The sequence below is a fragment of the Periplaneta americana genome, chromosome 13, assembly GCF_040183065.1.
Source record: "Periplaneta americana isolate PAMFEO1 chromosome 13, P.americana_PAMFEO1_priV1, whole genome shotgun sequence".
NCBI lineage: Eukaryota > Metazoa > Arthropoda > Insecta > Blattodea > Blattidae > Periplaneta > Periplaneta americana.
Genome location: NC_091129.1, coordinates 113,006,534 through 113,027,388, shown reverse-complemented (window position 1 = coordinate 113,027,388; position 20,855 = coordinate 113,006,534). Strand labels below are relative to the sequence as shown.

At 37.0% G+C, this 20,855-nt stretch overlaps 1 protein-coding gene across 2 annotated transcripts in view; it reads right to left on the bottom strand.

Moving 5' to 3' along the window:
* The window catches only part of for (cGMP-dependent protein kinase for), a 599,950-nt gene that overhangs the window by 416,921 nt on the left and 162,174 nt on the right, over positions 1-20,855 (bottom strand). The window lies entirely within an intron of this gene.

Genomic DNA, 20,855 nt, shown 5'->3' with positions numbered 1-20,855 from the left:
TTCGAAAGTAGGCAATTTTCATCACTAGCTGTATGTTATCTAAAAGTTGCGTGGCCTTGATGTGCCATCACTTCGGAAATGGAATTCTTCACATTACAAGCCTAGCGAAGGCCATAAAGGTCGCAGTTAGCATCTGAAATGTTAGTGTGCAGCTATAATTAAACCACTCTTAACAAGTGCTTTACTAGAAGTCCTGAACTATGACAACACGGGAAATTAAATTTAGAATTATTCCGTTATGTAAGTCGACAATTGCACAACAGCTAGGGAAGAAATTTACAAGGTCATGTTCATTCTACTCTTACTACAACTAAGTGCAACGTACTATCAAAACAAAACGGGAATATGCTGCCTAGGCAGGAAATGAAAGGGTTGCAAGGAGCACTGTTCTGTACTCACCAGGAACAGGGTTATTTTACGTGCCGTAAATCTACGAAACGAGCTCTCAGCTTACTTCGCTCCAGTAGGAAGCTATGCTAAGAATTCTATTGTCTTTTAAAAATTAATCACCCTCTGCTGGGTTTGAACACGAGAACTTTGTATTCAACTGTCAGAACAGTAATCGAAAGATCACAGAGGATTACGGTTAACTGTTGTTTCCTGTAATACATGGTTATTACGCTACACAAACATTGGTCTATACAAATTATATACATAATTATTTTCATTCATGAACAAATACCAATGCTAGCAATTCTGAACTAATAAAAAGAAAATGAATACTTTCCCCTTTGCTGATGAGTGATGACTAGTAAGTTATAGTTACAAATTCAGTACACAAATTAAGGAAATTTTTAAAGCGGAAAACATAATAAAGACCACCGACCGACGTTTCTCTGCCGATCCGGAGTAGCGCTCGGGCGCGGAGTGGATCGCCGTTTGGGCTGATTATTTAATTGGTTTTTTTCCGAGGTTTTCCCCAACCGTAAGGCGAATGTCAAGTAATATATGGCGAATCCTCGGCCTCATCTCGCCGAATACCATCTCGCTATCACCAATCCCATCGACGCTAATAACCTAGTAGTTGATTTTTTGTTATTTCAGTTGGTTATTTAACGACGCTGTATCAACTACTAGGTTATTTAGTGTCGATGAGATTGGTGATAGCGAGATGATATTTGGCGAGATGAGGCCGAGGATTCGCCATAGATTACCTTGTATTCACATTACGGTTGGGGAAAACCTCGGAAAAAATCCAACCAGGTAATCAGTACAAGCGGAGATCGAACCCGCGCTAGAACGCAACTTCAGACTAGCAGGCAAGCGCCTTGACCGACTGAGCTACGCCGGTGGCCCCTAGTAGTTGATACAGAGTCGATAACTAATCAAGAAAAAAAATGCAATAAGAAATAAAACAGCATTAAACATTAGTATCTAAAGTCTGACTAGTGTAATATTTAGCTAGTCGGCGATGTATGCAATGGAGGAGGAAAGGAACTGATCACCCTACCCCATTATCTTCCAGCCTAGCTGCCTCATAAATGGTGCCTTCTTGGTATCACTTGTGAGGTTCAGACCTCTCTTCTGACAGTTAACTAAACAAACAATAAAAGTTTGAAAGAAGTGAAGACTGTGATACTGATATATCTTACGAAAACAAGAAAGATGTCCATACAAAATAAACAAAATTCACACAAATATCAGAGATTTTAAACAACACTTCAATGATATATATATTTTTTTCAAATACAGTAGTAAGGTGTACGTAGAACCCCACTAGCACCAACTAATTGAGACCGAGGCCTATTCGGATTAGCGGGGGACCGGAAAGCAAGCAAGGAAACCACGTCTTATCCCCTTCCAAGCCTTCACTTTCCACCGCTTCGTCAAGATTGTCTGCTCTTAGAAGCTTACAGATTATCATAATAGTATAGAAAACAAGAGTTCCTCATGGGGGAAGAAATTTTCTCATGAAATTTCGGCCAGTGAATGGGACCGGTGCCCACCCAGCATCGTGATGCACTCGGGGAGCTACGATAGGTAGCGAAATCGGTTGCGAAAATGAGCTATAACGGTTGGGGGCATCATCGTGCTACCCACACGATAGCTCCATTCTGGTTGGATGATCGTCCACCTCTACTTCGGCATGTGAACGTGAGGCCAGCAGCCGGTTTGGACCCTTCAAGGGCTGTGGCGCCACGGATTATTATTATTAGTATTATTATTATTATTATTATTATTATTATTATTATTATTATTATTATTATTATTATTATTATTATTATAGAAAACAAGAACATACTGATTCACTCACTAGCGATAAAGTAAGTTGTACTGTATATTGTAATTTTTAGATTATAAATACTGTAGCTTTAAATTGAGTTTCAGTTCAAATACTCCTTTTTCCATCCCCATCCTCCCACCTCTCTTTCTCTCTTGACATGTTAGGATTATCCGGAATTTCGGATTAGTAGAGTTCTGACTAACGAGTGTTCTACTGTAGCTAGGTAGGCCTACTGATCGTAAAAGGAATGAACAAATATTAGCGGGTGTTCTACTATACATAGGTACACTTTTGGATCGTGAAAGGAATGAACAAATATTAGCGGGTGTTCTACTATACATAGGTAGACTTTTGGATCGTAAAAGGAAAGAACAAATATTAACGGGTGTTCTACTATACATAGGTAGACTTCTGGATCGTAAGAGGAATGAACAAATATTAGCGGGTGTTCTACTGTACATAGGTACACTTTGGGATCGTAAAAGGAATGAACAAATATTAGCGGGTGTTCTACTGTACATAGGTACACTTTTGGATCGTAAAAGAAATGAACAAAATAATATTAGCGGGTGTTCTACTGTACATAGGTACACTTTCGGACCGTGAAAGGAAAGAACAAATATTAGCGGGTGTTCTACTATGCATAGGTACACTTTTGGATCGTGAAAGGAATGAACAAATATTAGCGGGTGTTCTACTATACATAGGTACACTTTTGGATCGTAAAAGGAAAGAACAAATATTAGCGGGTGTTCTACTGTACATAGGTACACTTTCGGATCGTGAAAGGAAAGAACAAATATTAGCGGGTGTTCTACTATACATAGGTACACTTTTGGATCGTGAAAGGAATGAACAAATATTAGCGGGTGTTCTACTGTACATAGGTACACTTTCGGATCGTGAAAGGAAAGAACAAATATTAGCGGGTGTTCTACTATACATAGGTACACTTTTGGATCGTAAAAGGAAAGAACAAATATTAGCGGGTGTTCTACTATACATAGGTACATTTTTGGATCGTAAGAAGAATTACAAGTTAAATCAACAGAAACGACAATACAAACGTATAAAAGCAATTGACTATAACATGTTTCAAGTATGAATGACAACGAAATGCCAAAATTAATGTTGAATTACAGACCAAGATGAAGGAGACGACAAGGTAGATCTTCAAAACGACTAATGGACGAGGCCAAAACGAGTCTACAGTAAGACACTGTTCCTCCATGTTTGCTTGCGTCTTTATGACGTCCAAAGGGGTAACTTTGCTTGTGTCCATTATTGAAATATTACGTTATCCCCTTTCCACTTACAACTCACTCAGTCTGTGTTCTCAATAAAGTGAACCAGTGTCCTGATTGGAACTTCACATTAATCATTTGGTTTCATAAAGCCAAACCCATGTGTCGATATCTAGCACTGGTTAGCAGTTCCCAGTCACGGTTACTTCTTTCTTTGATTAGTTCTTTCGTCACAAATCGTATTGCTTTAATTACAGAGAAATGAATATCCAGAGCTCATTTACAAGTTCCACCGCTCATTAGATTTTGGCTTACAGACAAATACTGCGGGTTATTCATATCGACGTTGATAGTAGGAAGCAGCAACGCCGGCCGGGCCGGACCGGCTTGAGTGATGCGCGAGCGCGATAGGATCGGCCGTCAGTCTCGCGTGGAGCCGTGCCAAAATATTGAAATGATTTGTCAGCGGCGGCCTCCCACACTGACCACGGTCCGCGCACGGGGGAGTATGGGGCCGTGGAGGACTGCGTGGAGAGCGCCTCGGGGAGACAGGCGAGAGCAGAACAATGGTCCGGGCTACTTGACAATCTGACAGCAGCAGCTAAACGAGCGATTATATCTTAATCGCGATTATGAAAGCGCCCCGTCACGACGGCAGCTGTGAAGTGACACGCCGCGCCCAGCTTGATCCGATTAGAGGGGACACACAGGAGGAAAAATATGGCGAGGAAGCAATGTCCCGAGAAATAAGTAATGAAAGTAGGAAGTGAAGAAACAAAATAAAGGGAAACACAAAGGAATGGTGAGAAAATAAAAAAATAAATAAAAGAAGAAGAAAAAACATATGACTTCTACGAGAAAGAGAGGAAAGAATAGGAGATGAAAGGAGGAAGGGACTGAAGAAGAGAAGACAGAAACCATAGAATAAAAGAAAAGAAGAAAGGGGCAACCAAATAAGAAAGAAAAAAGATTTTTTAGAAACAAAAAAAAAAGGAATGAAAAGCGAGACGAAGAAAATAAGACGATAAAGCAACAGGACGAAACAGAGGAAAAAAAACGGGAAAATGAACTGAAGATAAAAGAAAGAAAAACACATAAAAAGCAAAATTAATTAGAGTAAGGGAGGAGTAAGGACAAGACAGAGGAAGAAGAAAAACTGAGTGAAGTAAACAAGAAAAGGGGATAAAACAGGAGAGAGAGGAAAGAAAAAAAGAAATGGGAGAATAAAAGAAAATCAACTAAAGAAAAAAGATGATAATTTATACAAATAATTAATGATTCTGACAGGGAACAAAAATAAAGAAGAAACTTTTTAGAGACAAAATAAAACAAAATAGAAAACGAGGAAACAGAATGGAGAAGTGGAAGAAAGGAATAAAGTGAAGATCACAGTAGGTAGGAAAATAAAATATAAAGAAAAGACGAGAGAACTGGAAGTCAAGCCATAAACGAAATAAAGGGACACAAGAAAGAATCTGACAAACGAGGAAATACAGTAGAAAGGTGCGTAAATGTAGAAAAATGTAGCAAACGTGGAAAGACGCATTGTTGCTAGATAGATATGTAGATAGGTAGTCATGAAGCTAGATATAGTATTGTAGATAGATACAGTATGTAGGTAACCAAGTATGCAGTCGTGTAAACAAATAGGTATGCAGATAGCTAGTTATGTAGTAAGCCTATACTAATTACTATGTACTCATGTAGGTAGATACCAGTACATAGTTATATAGTCATGCAGACAGACAGGTAGATATGTAGTATTTTAAATATGTACTCGTAGATAAGTAGATACGTAATATGTCATATATATGCCCAAGGGCAGGTCTTTCGCTGCAAACCCAGCTTTCTCCAATCTTTTCTATTTCCTACCTTCCTTTGTCTCCTCATATGATCCATATATCTTAATGTCATCTACCACCTGATATCTCCTCCCGTTCACCATTCCTTCCAGTGCATCCTTCAGTGGGCAGTTTCTTCTCAGTCAGTGACCCAACCAATTTCTTTTCTTATTATTCACCCACTCTTTGTAATACATGTAGTCATGTAAAAAGGTAGGCGTACGTAGCTAGGTAGATATGTAGTCATGCAGATACATACTCATATATAATTATGTAGACGATGGATGGATGGATGGATGGATGGATAGATAGATAGATAGATAGATAGATAGATAGATAGATAGATAGATAGATAGATAGATAGATAGATAGATAGATAGATAGATAGACGGACGGACGGACGGACGGACGGACGGACGGACGGACGGACGGACGGACAGACAGACAGACAGACAGACAGACAGACAGACAGACAGACAGACAGACAGATAGATAGATAGATAGATAGATAGATAGATAGATAGATAGATAGATAGATAGATAGATAGATAGATAGATAGAAAAATTCGAAGGGAAGAATCGGTGAAAAGGGAGGAAAATAATAAAGAAACAAAATAAAATTAATAAAAGACAAGTGAAAGAAAAGAGGATTAAGAAGAAAGAAAGGTAAGGACGAATGAGTAAAAATAAGCAAAACGAGAACATTACACAAAGAAAGGAACAAGCAAACAAGATGTTGGTTGGGTACAAGAAGAAAACGAAATGCGTGTATTGATAGCGAGGACAACGGTCTGGCGCTCGTATTAAAGGTTCTTGCACCAGTGACGTGGAGGTCTGGTTACCAGCCAGGGCTTACATAAAAACACACCGCAAGGCTGCGCATAGGAGGAACAACTGAGAAAGTTGGGTAGAGGCGACCTCTGGCCTCGCTTTGCGACCTGGACAATGTATTTATCGTTGAAGTATCTACAGACTGCCAAGCCAAGTGGCATTAGCTTGTCAGATACGAATCATTACAAAAGAGCTACCAGACGCTTTATAACTATCCATTGTGAAGATTTTACGTCGAGTGACTACCATGCTTACAATTACAATTCGCAGGTTCAAAGCCTGTTGAGAGCAATAGATTTTCAAGGGCGATAAAAATTAGCAATATTTTGTTCGAAAGGGAAGCACGCCTGAAGATATGTGTCGCAGATTTACTGCACCCTGCTCGGAGCATGACTTAATTACAGGTAGATTTGACAGTTACTTACTATGCAAATTGAAGGAAATTAATATCGCGGGGTCCGTGTCAAGTGGCAGTAAATGAATTTAATCGTTTTTCATGTCTGCGGTCACTTTCAAAGTTTTCTGAATTAACAACAGATAAATACTGCGACATCTGGAAATTTTACTTACGGAATTTAGAGACAGACGATTTGGGGACTTCAAACAAACGGAAAACAATTTTGTGCACTTTACAAATTCTTTTATTACAGCCATAATGAAAGTAAAACCAAACTTACAATTTGAATTTGCTGAAATTCGAAACTACATCTTTGTAAAAGAAAAAAAAAAAGGCCCTGTAAGGATTGTGATGCTTTAGATCAGCGGTCGTTAGCACAGAGCACCCTGGAGCTAGCGTCTCTTACCCGCGGAGAACATACTAGCGGGTATGCTCTCTACCTCTTCTTGCTGCACGACGGGGCACACGGGACGGCTCCGCTTACTCTTTGCATATTTCAGAGAGTGCTGACGACCACTGCTTTAGATGTTCTGATCCTCTAAATACTCACTTCTCACGTCATTTGCTGCCAGAATCGGATGTATGTTCGGGTCTACCTACATCTGAGAACATTTTTTTTTCAAAACTGAACACAGCCTACTAAAATCACGAATACCCCGATTCAGAGATGTCTGCCTTGATGCACAATTAACAGTAGCTATTTATGAGATAACCCCTAATTTGAAAGCCTAGTGAGGTAAAATGTGTGACAATAAAAAGAGACAATTTAATGGAAAACAACAAAATAAGTGAATATATATGAAACTACTATAATACTAAACAGATTTTCATTCCTTCTTCCGCAAATTATTATTTTTATTTGTTATGAACATTGAAGGTAGAGATGAGTTTAGCAATTCACCACTGCGTTCTCGATCACTATGACGAATGAACCCCACCTATAGCCTGCAGTCTTTGTCGAGGGAGTAGCATTCATTCACACTACGATATTAAATAATTTATGACGTTTTGCGACTACTGGTATACAGTGTCTAATTGTAAATTCTAGTGAGAAATTGACAAATGAAATATAAACATTCAACTGGAAAATATTAAGAGAAGTTTATTTGGGGATTTACTCGAAATCGATTAACTATTTTCTTTGACTTTTTTTTTTCTTACGTAAGAAAAATGACAGGTGAAATACTACGGACAGTACGTCCCCAGATTCCTTCCTATTAGATAAATTACGAGTATTATTCACATGATTATAAATGTACCTTCAATCGAAAACGTTTTCGCATAAAAATACTGTTTAAAGATATCAATAGAGGAAGTGTTACAAAATATGGAATACTATTGTTTCCCCCCCCCCCCGTTTTGGAACCTACATGTTTTGAATATTGAACATACAGTATCGTTTTGTTTATTTTTGAACGTCTCTGTGAATGATACACCGGACTTAGAAGTTCGTAAGATGTTATAAAATGTCTGAAAAAATAATTTCCTCAAAATCTAACACATTTCCTTAAAAAAAAGTGGAAGTACAAATATGGAATACTATTAACAAATTACAAGATTAACAAAATTTGCAAAATAAAAATGGCCTCTACTAAAAAAAAGCACAGAACAAGGATTCAGCGTCTTCGTTAGAAGTTGTTTTCCCATCCGTAATACTGAATCCAGATGAACCGTCTCCCACGTCTTTTCTCGAACTTGTTTCATGGCTTCTTTCGTTGCCTTTTCATTTCACTGTTTTTTACGTTTATTGGTAGGTAAGGTTTTCCCTCCTCCTACAGGTGCCAACACTAGTAACAAACAGAAAACAAGGGTATAAAGATGGAATACTAATAACAGACCTACTAGTATTTCATATTTGTGACACCTTGATGTAATCATAACTTCAAAACACTCAAATTTAAAAACGAAATCAATTAAACATACATTGTTATAAACGTCGATTATTATTTCTCTTTAAGAATATATATCATTAATATTTCTAACATTGAGGAGTAACAATGTATATCCAAGAAAAGAACTTACCGCCAAAATTTTCACTTTCCTCGAAAACGTAATAACGATAAACGTTTCAACAGTTCAGCTTCTAATTGCAAACTAACACATTCCCGCGAAAGAAAGTATCAGTGCGTAGTAATTTGGAAGGGTTCCCTTAGAATACAACACTTCTCAGGTCGTATATCACACTATTTCAAATTTGTACCACTTCCTCTACACGTTGCTTTACAAAAATAGCACAAGACGTGCAGATACAGTTCCTAGATAATTTCAAACAGAAGTTGCACTTCGTGTAACTTAAAATACATTAAAAGCTACAGAACAAAATGTATTGTACAATGAGAAAGTAAGTACCTTCTGAAGTGTATACACGTCGTGGAAATAAAACAAGAGTAAACAAAATGTTGTTGCAAGTAAATTTAGCGGCCGAGAAAGTTACATTTCCGTAATGAGATTTCGGTGAAATGAAAGAAGCAGAAAAAAAATACAAGCAATGGACCGGCCGAACTTCTGGCATATGTGACAGCTGTGTTAAAGTTTTCGGCTGCCTTTGGCAACTGAGGGCATCGCAGTGCCAGCGCTTTCTCCTCCTTCTCCTGCCGCTCATGCGAGGTGTAGACATGACGAAACAGTGGCCGGTCGGCCAGCCAAGTCGTTTTGCATCCGTCCCCATCTTTTTACACCAGTTTCTCAGAGGAAGTTTGCCATGAAGGCCCATCGCGTAGATAGCGGTTTGTCGATAACCAGCTCGCCCTTGCGTAAACTGAGCGCTTTTACGGCTGATTTTCAAAATTCCTATGCTACTGGAAGAGAGGGTGATAAAAACAATACAATTCAAGTTCAAATTTTGAGTCTTCTAATCTGCCAATATAAAGTACTGTATTAATTCAGAGTTTCCGCAACTTTACACTTACGGTCGAATATGCTTGACTATGATAATAGTAATATGCGTTACAAGAGCGGTATGTTGAAGTTTTCATGTTCGAGGAAAAGTTTGAAAAAGCGAAACGTAGTTGAGCTTTTTTAATTTCCGAGAATTGAAATAAAACATACCGCTCGTGTATCGTACATTATTTTGTGCGAAGATCGTTTATTACATACCTGAAAGAGGAATTTCTAATTAGTTGCAATGAAATCTCCATCTTGGTTTCTGTTCAACGACGGCAATTTTGGAAAACAAAAATATCTATCTTCAACATTGTTGCTTTAAAATGTTTTCTGTGTTTACTATACTCCAGCAGGCCGTGATATATGTCTGTCTTTTTCCCCCCCCCCCAGTCTATAAATGCGAACTTAAAACAAACGGCTTCCTTAATGTTACATGCATCACGAAATGCAGTAACTTTAGTGGAGTTGTAGAGTTTAGGCCTACTTAATTTTTGCAAATATTTAAAAGCAATAATTAACAGTGCAATTTAGGTGAAATTGCAGTGGTAAGTTTCCAATTTATAATTATTACTATATTGAACGTCTCTAAAAATAATATGTTAAAAGCCTAAAGCAGTAAAATCAATATGTCACTTAAGCGGTAAGAAGAGGGAAATTGTTATGTGTGTTCGGTTGGGAATACTGAATGTGGAATTTTAGACTTACCGCGGGTTGGTTTTGTGCGGAAACCAAGCAAATACGCACGATCTCGCACAAAATTTATTACACGACTCAGACTGCAGATGTATACATACAATAAAATTATCGTTCCTCTGACACATATCGGGGGCATATACCAGAAGGACGCATCAACAAATGCAGGTGTTATTGAAATATTTTAATGGCATCTATTTCTTTGAAAACAAACGTTTGAGAATTACAATGCGTGTGAGGAATGATAGGAAAAATTCTGCAATGCTTGGGAAAAGTGGCATAAGTCAGTTTCCGCAAACATTTTTATTAGTTTATTGACAACTTACGAAAGATCTGCTCGCTTGGAAGAAGAGACGTAAGTATTTCTCCCATTACAATAATTCATACAGAAGAAAATTAAATCGAGATAAACCAGTGTGAAGACAGTTTTTTTCCTTCTCCTGTAAAATTAACATTTTTGACTTGTGCCACTTTTCCCTAGCACTACAGAATTATTCTACAGGATGAATCAAAAGTCTGGAACCTTATAAATATCTTCCATATGTATGATTTTCGATTACTATAGGTTATCAGTATTTGTAAGACCAAATGCTCTACCAGTGACACATTCGTTTCTAGCATTCAGCTATTTCAAAAGCCGCCATTTTGGATGCAACTTTGAAATTTTTAATGAAAAGGGGGTTATGTAGGTACTCAAAATCATGTGAAATTTTCTGAAAAAAGAAAACAATGGTGCAATCTGTTTTCAGATACCTCTAATCATTTTCAAGTTATTTAAAGGTAATTGTCATATGCAGATGACGTTCAGTTATACATTTCCGCCAGTCCTGATAGACTTAAGAAACTGTATTAATAGACTCAATAAAGATCTCGAATCCATTTCATCTTGGTCTCAATAATTCGGACTTAACTTAAATACAGATAAATCACAGGCTATCTTATTTTCGAATAAAAGATTAATCCCCGATATTAATAAGCTGAACCTTCCTCCTGTGACTCTGAATAAATCGATCATTCCATTCAGTTCAACTGTAAAAAAACCTGGGAGTTCATTTCGAATTTAACCTTACCTGGGACACGCATATCAAACACACATGCAAGAAAGTATTTTACACTCTTCATTCGTTAAAAAGATTGTACTACTATCCAGCTAAATTAAAGCAGACACTTGTACAGACTCTTATTATGCCTCATTTCGATTATTGTGACGCTTTATTCAGTGATCTCAGGGTGGATTTATCCCAGAAACTGCAACGTGTTCATAATGCGTGTGTTCGTTTCATTTGTAATGTCCGATACTACGATCACTTTTCGCCTTCTTTCGATAAATTATTGTGGCTCAGGTTAAATGAGAGGAGAAAATTACATTCCCTTTCTCTCTTATACCGAATTTTGCACACCTCTACTCCCTTCTACTTATCTGTCCGATTCCACAGTCTTTCTCGGTATCATAACTTAAATACTTGGTCACAATATGATAACACGCTAGAAATACCACTCCACACATCATCTCTTTATTCTTCATCTTTCACTGTTGCTACTTCTCGTCACTGGAATTCTCTGCCGCCTGAAGTCAAGGGCTGCCGAACTTTAATTTCCTTTAAATGTAAATTAGAAAAATATCTTATGATGAATTGCCAGACCTAACGCGTTGTAAATATTTAATGGAAAGTGTTCCACTGTATTTATTTTTTTTTTTTTTTTTGTTTCTTATTTTTATTATCTAAATCGTGTTTATTTATCACTTAACGCCAATATGTATCCCACTGTGTTGTTGTTTTTTTATTATTAATCTATTTTTGTGTACATTTTATTCAATTGTCGGTTTCTGGTTTAATTATGTAAATCCTACTTAATTGTACTCTAATATACTAATGTGTTTATTTTTATTTTTACTGTGTACATTTTTTTTATTGAATTATCGGCTTCTGTTTTTATGTGATTCGTATTTGATTTTAACAACATTAATATGTATTCCACTATGTTTATTTTTATTTTATGAGGTAAATTTTTATGTAACTACCTCTTTTGATCTCATTATGTACCTAAATTGTATCAGTATGTAATTACTTAATTCCGATCCAGTTTATGTTCAACTATGTAAGCAAGTTTTAATCCTGGTTGAGTGTAAGAGAAGGCCTTACGGCCTTAACTCTGCCAGGTTAAATAAAGCCATTATTATCATCATTATTATTATTATTATTATTATTATTATTATTATTATTATTATTATTATTATTACACAAACATTAGTTACTGCATCTACAGATCTTCTGTAACATGGTACAGTATTAAGGAGGCTTTGGAAAAGGTATTTTTATGATAGTAGCGAAAAGACATATTCCCTACGAAGTGTTTATGGTTAAGCGATAGAGGTCTTTCTTCTCGTTATAAACACCAGGCTTCGAATCCCTCTATGAAAAGTACACGCGTGTAAACACAACGCACACGATGATTTCCGAGCTATTCTGAGGTGGGACTCTGAACAGCGACCAATTTCCGTGTCAAAGGGTGTACATATCAGCCACAACCTGAATCAAAGGTACCGTATATGAAATGGTATAACGATAAAATTATATAAAACTCTATCACTCCATATGCTATCATATTTTAGCGAAAGTTGGAATAATAGCACAGTCTAGTACAGTCACGAAGCTCAATACGTAGTAAATATGCATCCATAGATAGTTGCTAACCACTAGGATCGCTACTATCGCCTCATTACAGACAATGCAAAATAGTATCTGCACAGTCTATTGTTCCTAGTACCCTCATAAACTCAAGCTTCGTGACTGTATATACTAGACTGTGCTAATAGGGTCAATGATAAATCAAATTGAAAACTGCGGAGAAGAAATTTATGCGAAGAATAGCAGTATATAACTGGCCTGGTCAGATTATGAACGAAACGACATAATTATGTAAAAATTAAAAGCAACACTCATTTTGGAAAAAAAAAATAGCAATAGGCTATACAGAATGAACATATAAACCGAATATCCAGATAAAATTTCCCTAAATTAATCATGAAACGGGCTGTATCAAGTGATATGTTATTTATTATCGACGGAATTGGTGATGTTCAGATGGTATTTGGAAATATGAGGCCGAAGATTCACAATGGGATTACCTGACATTTGCCTTACAGTCGGGAAAATCCCAACCATATAATCAGCCCAAGCAGGAATCGAACCCACGTATGAACGCAGCTCCGTATCAGTAGGAAAACGTGCTCCCGTTTGAGCCAAGTTTGTGGCTTATCGTTATTACAATCTCCAATAATTCAATTCTAAACACTTCAGATTAATTGTACCAAAATGCTATATAAGTCGAAAAGCATTCGAAGACGAACATTTTAAGGTTAATGACGTCATCAAATCTAAAATATTCTGCGCAGTGCCCGACGGAAGGCACATAAACTGTTGGTTTGCGGATTTGAGAAAATCTTGCATCACGAAGAAGGAATTAATTCCTAGGATCCTAATTATTTCCCTGTGATATCGCACAAATGGTGTCGCCAGACGTTCTCATTCGATGCGACAAAATATGCCCCCTTTCGCTCTTTGTGTAATTTATTTTTAGAACTGATAAGCTCAGTATAGAATTATACTTATAAAAATTGAGAGGAGAAGAGATAACTTTTACATATAAAAATGAAATCGGTATCGCAAAGATAACATACTTTCTTACTAAATCTTTTATCCGTTTCGCAACAATTCAGCAAGAGCTATCACGTTAGAAATGGCATTCTGATTTACAGATTTCCTTCTTGAACTATCATTCAATATACACAGACCTATATGAACGAAATCGTTTACTGCATATCGAAAAACACACACACACGCACGCACGCCCGCCCGCCCGCGCGCGCGCACACGCACACGCACAAACAAACACGCACGCACGCACGCACACACACACACACACATATAAATGTTCTGCCCATGGGCAGGTCTTTCACTTCAAACCCAGTATTCTCCAATCTTTCCTATTTTCTGCCTTCCTTTTAGTCTCCGATATATAAAAATAAATTTCTCCCCCCCCCCCCCCCATCGGATGATGGTACCAATACGTGGCAACAAAATGTTGACTATTCTGTGATAACGTCCAGACTTTTTGCAATGACTATTACACTTTTACTACGTCATACTACTTTTGACCAATAAAACGGTACGGAACGACGTGTTTCAACCAATCATGGCTGCTTATCCATACAATTCTTATCACCTCCATAGCATTTGTTTGTTTTATCACCCCCCTAGCATATGTTTCTTTGTCTGCCAACATTTCAAACTGCAAATTCTATACGGTACTATAAAACACGCTTTGCGATCGTCATTTGTTTCCCGCATAGATAATAAACCGAAAATGGCGGCTCCGTTCAAACGTTTCGATGAAACTAACATTAGTGAAAAAGAATTTTAGTAAGTCAATATTTTATTGTATTAGAGTACTTTATTTCTTCTAATCTTAATATACTTTCTTCTAATTGTAAAATAGCCGAATAAATCCCATCTCTAATGAGATTACTGTTGATAAAAGTCTTAAACTATAACTTAAAAAGTCTGTAAAATGTTATGCTAGTCCGCAAAATTTGTTTCATTAAGTATATCCGACCATTGACACTCTACATTCTGATCAACATGAAACCGTTGAAGTGAAACACTCTTTATACGTTACAAGATCATTTTTCCCTCCTGTCCCTTCAAATTCAATATCTTGTTGGATATAAAGTTTGGATTCAATTGTAACAGCATCCGTTTACTGCTTTCTGAGGAACCTTGTTTTTAAACTCCTCTCCAGCTATAAAATAATCTCTTTAAGTTCATTGTGGCCCGGTTATATAAAAACTGGCTCATGATCAGCTCTCCTAATGTCAGCGATGAAATATAAAGAACACAAAGAAAGTGATACAAGACGTCTGTTGCGTAAACTCATACATGACAAATTTTACGATGGCGTTTATCCAAACAGCTAATTGGACAAAACTGTTAATGATGTAATATATTGCAGTTATTGCAAGGTGTCACAGCTATACAAAACTCCATGAAAATCGTTTGAGGGTCTATAAAGAAATATAACACCTTGCAGCTTCGAATGTGTTAATCAGATGACATTATAAACAAATTTCGGCTATCTTTGCAAGCACATTTTAAGGATTAAGGAACCGGACTTCCGTAATTAACGTGTCCTTGAGATATATTATGAGTGTGCAAAACTTGATTATAATCTCTTCACGTGTAGAAACTTGTTACTACTTTATTTAACGACGCTTGCAATGTTAATATTGATGAGATGATAACGCAGACATCGTGTACACTACTGGGTGTTCAGTTCAAAGTGTGTCATGGCTCGCTGTATGTCGTCATGTGGCTAGCCGATGAGCCTAGAAAATTCAATCTTCCTACACTTCCGTAAAGACGAATTGCCTAGCAAGTACGGCATTCATTCTGAAGAGTACGTACCGATACGTACGGTAACGCCGGTAGTAGCAGGAATGTGAACTGTTTAGAAACACGTAATCTACTGAATTAAGTTTTTTCTTACTGTCGGGATTTGGGGAGAGAGTCAAGACGAATACTTACGTATTCATTGACATTAACTTCGACGGTCAACATGGACACGGAACATTTGATTTGTGTTGTGGAATGTTGCCGTAAGCAACCGAGGATAACAAATACCCTGCGTACGACTTGGCCGCGCAAAACACAGTTCGAAAGAGGTTATGGTAGCACACAGACCGTACAGACCGCCATCTGTTGCTACGACGTTCAAGTTATACCGTACACGTTCTCAAGTTCAGATTGAACGCCTTGATTAATAGGCAACTTCTCTGACACAAAAGCTGAAACTCGCTTCAAATCGCTGATTCATCAACAGTGACGTCATGACACATTTTGAAATGAACATCCAGTATTGTTGTGGCAACGCCCGGTGCTCGTGGATGTAGTTCCAACCCTGGTAAGCACGGGTGTTTTTTCAATTTTAAGTACTGTTCTCCAACCAGGAGATTAACCGTGAAAGGAATGTGCTTACTATTGCGTCATCTATTGGATCGAAGTAGATAGATAATATTACCGTTATAACGTCAGTTTAAAAACATGCGCTCTCCTGCATATGTTATTTCCTGTATGGAGGGATTAAAAGACCAGGAGATTAACCGTGATCCAATTTTGTAACTAGGGTAGTATGTGTGTATCAGTGTTATCGTTTGCGCTCTGAGAGTTAGCCATGGAGATGCGTGCACCCACATGTGTGACCTCATGACATCAACATTCATTCACAGCGTTACCCCGCTGCGTCTCATTCCTCTCAGACTTTCTCCTGGTTGGAGTAACATTCTTTGTTATCACAAGTACAGGTCCGTATCATACTCAAATCAGTGGCGATATTCGGCCGGTTCGCACCGGTTCGGAGGAACCGATTGTTAAATTACTTCTAGGTAATATTTTCAATTACCATGGATATATACCGTATATGTTTAACATAGGTACACATGAGAGAACAGGTTGTTAAACTTCTTGAATACCACCACTGACTCAAATGACATTTCCACAGTCCTACAAAGCGTTCTTCTGAAGTCAGGTTGAATATCTGATCACATAACAGACTGATCAGCCTAATAGACTTTTAAGACAATAACTTTGATCAAATTCATTATGCTGCCATCTAGCGACTGCAAAATAAGTTACGTTATAACCCTAATGGAATTGCATAGAGTAATAGCTTGCAACTATACTTCCATCTTGCGGTCGTTACAAAAAACATTTTCGAGAGTGGCGATCCTGGTGGTTCTCTTTTATAATTTGCCATTTCATAACATGGGAATCACAAATCTGATATACAAAGTGGAAGCGAAATAACCCTTCAGAGCGAATAGCTTATGTTGCATGTAAAAAAAAAAGTATAATACCATATTGTGGAAAGTCCATGGTTTTCTAAAAAAAAAAAATAAATAAATAAATAAAAAATGAATAAATAAAATAAATTACAAAGTTTTTTTTTTCAAATCTTTAACACCCTCTTATTCGGTAACTACTACAAGTAGGATCGTGATTTTTGTCCACATCGATATAAAATCTAATGAAGAATAATTTATCCCTCTGGTGTATTTCAATAGCGTGAACGGTTTTCGTGTAAACTTAATTCCAAAACTCTCATTTGAAGCCACCGAGCGATGCGATCAGCTTGCAACATTGTAGCCAGAAAGGGAGATGGAAGGTTATTCGCTAAGGCAGGCAGACATGAGTTCGTTGTTTATCTGTATTATGAGAAAAAAGAGCAGTGTGTTAAAGGCGATGTTGCCACACTGCTCAAACTTCCAACTCAATTGTCTAATTAACGGTGCATTTAATCACAAAACGTTAGGATTGCCAACTTTTTTTTTGAAGAAAATACGGAAGATTAAGAAATTGACAAAATGTCACATAGAAAATTGACAAATTATTCCGTTCAATTACTAGAAAACAACTTTACACTTCGCCAGCTAGGCTTAAATTAAGAGTATTTTGAAACAGATTTTGTCTCGCGTAATAGTTGAAGTCGATTGCAGTTTGCAGCTCTGATTTGATTAGATGTGTTGTGCTCCTGTTTCGAACATCTGTCCCATTATTGTTCATGAGATAAAACGTCCTCTTTCTATGAGCATTACTACTTGGTATGCTTAGAACAACACTAACCAGTTTTCTAAATTTATAATATTAATATTGTTTGATTTTAAACAAGTGATCACTAAAACACATTTCTGGCAAGCATTACTTTCTAAAAAGGCTGCACATTTCAATATATCTCTTGAAGAACAAAATTCATTACATAAACGATCATAATTCACGGCAAAATCAAATATTTAAAATAATGATTTTTACATTATGCAAAAATAAGGGAGAAAATGCTCAAAGAGAAGAAAAATAGGGGAGCCCGGAGACTGTTGAAAATTAGAGACAAATATGGGAGGTCCCAATTGGTTAAATCTCTGGCTAAGAAGAAACTGCCTACTAAAAGATGCAATGGAAGAAATGGTGAACGGGAGAAGAGTTCGGGCAGAAGAAGATATCAGATGATAGACGACATTAAAATATTGTATATGTATCATATGAGGAGACAAAGACGAAGGCAGAAAATAGGAAAGATTGGAGAAAGCTGGGTTTGCAGTGAGAGACCTGCCCTTGGGCAGAACACTAAGGGCCGATTGCATAAACCATTTAATCTTATATCAGAGGTTAAATTGATCCTTGTTATAGCTGAACTTGGAATTTTGTGTTTATAAAGTCTAATCTGAGATTAATTTCTCTCAAACTGAAGTCAACTTTGACTGAAGAAATTTCTCCGATTAAGTTAGATGATCCAAGTTGTTATTTCTTTTCTGTTTGAAATATACGAGTGACATTTTGTGCAAATAAAATATCCATTATTATTATTATTATTATTATTATTATTATTATTATTATTATTAGATATGGTAGGTACATTTATTTTTTTTTTCAATTTCTTGCCTTAATACACAAACAATCTTATATTTTATAAGGCTCTATCGTGTTCAGCAGTATCAAATAACATAACCTATAACTATATTATGTTTATAACAACCATTAATTATTAATGGTTATGATAGGCACATTCACAAATTTTCAATTAATTGTATTACTAAACGAAAATTGTCGTTTTATAAAGCTTTATTATGTTTAGCAGTATCAAACACCATAACATGATAACAATTTGGAGAACAGTCAACCTTCTTCTTATTATCTGCCATTATTTACATTGCACAAAACAAACCAGTGTCTCCAACAGAGTATACGGAAAGTCGCCAAAAAGTAGTTGTAGAATCGCTATATTTCTCATTACCAACAAAGAAAGATTAAATTTTGTCACAATGGGGTGCTAAAAAGGTCGCTACATCCCTATTTAAGGAATATAAAAGTTAAAAGAAATTGTTGTTGAAAAAGAGTTAAAGTCGCTAGATTGGCAACACTGAACAAACCTGTACAACATGGTCCGCGCATCACATATTTCACCTGTTTATGCGATGTTGCCAAATCCTTTAAACGTGAACTTAGATTGTATTTGAACCAAGGTAATTTGATCGCAGAAAAGTTTTATACAATAGAAGAAGTGTCTGAAATCGGTTCACTTTTCGATCTTCGATCAAAGTTGATCTTTAGTCAGGGAGTTTTATACAATTGGGCCTAAATGAATGGGAGATCACGGGAAATATGGGAGGGTTGGCAAGCCTCTCCAAGTCTACAGACCTGCTATTTAAAATACTATCAGTGTATAATATTTTATAAAGAGGCCTTTAGTTATAAATTAACATGCAGACAAAAAATTTACAACGTCGTGAAAAGGTTAATTGAATCTGTTCATTTCACCCTGCTTGCTTATCTGTCATCCTTAACCTCTCTAACAATGGCCGTAAATTAATCTCTTGCGCTGTAATGCAAACACCTTTTAATCACAGTGCTATAGAACATTACTGTTCATTACCCAACAACAACGTTTTCACCACATGGCTTTCATCTTTCTTCCTTTCATTTTCGAATTCTCGGGGGGCCTTGACGAGTTGCGCTGTCGCCGCCGGCCGCGCGCATAGACATTAAGACGTATGAAATATTTCAGCCGCAGCGTCACACGAATAATCTTAAATGAATGTGATTTGAAGCCAGCATCCGTTAATGCGGAGCTGCTGGCACAGACTGGTTCCAGTGTGGGCAGCACATCGTGACGGGTGTGTTGGGTTTTCTTTTAATTAATAAATATTAATATAAAAAACATTCCTATAAACATACATTATATCAAAAGCGCACCGTTAACTTAATGCCTATATGCAGGACACCCGTGCTCAAATCCCGGCTATACCAAGAGGAATATTTGTGGTGGATTGAGTATGACGCAAGACTTTCATTATAGTGCCAATTTTTTTCATTTTCATTTCATTTGTTCAGTGTCACAAGTGACAAAATTTTGAGGCGAAAAAATTTCTCGTTGACATTAATTTTTTATTTGTTTTTAAGAGTACTTATATAAATTAAAACACATTGACTTTTAAAGTTTGTTATGAAATTATGTATTATTATTGTTATTATTTGGTGAAATGCTTTGGTAAAGACGAAAATGAAATTTTATCATTATGCAAGAAAATATACATGATACTCGGGAGAAAATTAAACGCAGAATAAATATGGGAAATGCCTGTTATTATTAGGTTGAAAAACTTTTGTCATCCAATCTGCTCCCAAAAAAGTCTATAGTTAGAATTTATAAAACAGTTATATTACCGGTTATTTTGTATGGTTGTGAAACTTGGACTCTCAATTTGAGAGAGGAACGGAGGTTAAGGGTGAATAATTTCAAGGAAAAATTGTTCCGGGGCCGGTATCAATCCCGGGACCCTCCGCACGAATGCTCTGCCGACTGAGCTACCCCAGGAACTATACACTACACCGTCACAATTCTTCCTTCATATCCACACGACTTTGAGTGCACACGTACCTCCAGTAACGTTAACAGGGAACCACAATTAAGTCACACAGAAATTGTGTGCACTCAAAGTTGGGTTTTGACGCCTTATCAGCCCATTTGATGTGTGGATATGAAGGAAGAATTGTTACGGTGTCGTGTATAGTTCCTGGGGTAGCTCAGTCGGCAGAGCATTCGTGTGCTAAGCGAAGGGTTCCGGGATCGATACCCAGCCCCGCAACAATTTTTCCTTGAAATTATTCAAACCTGCTTTACAGTGAGCTACT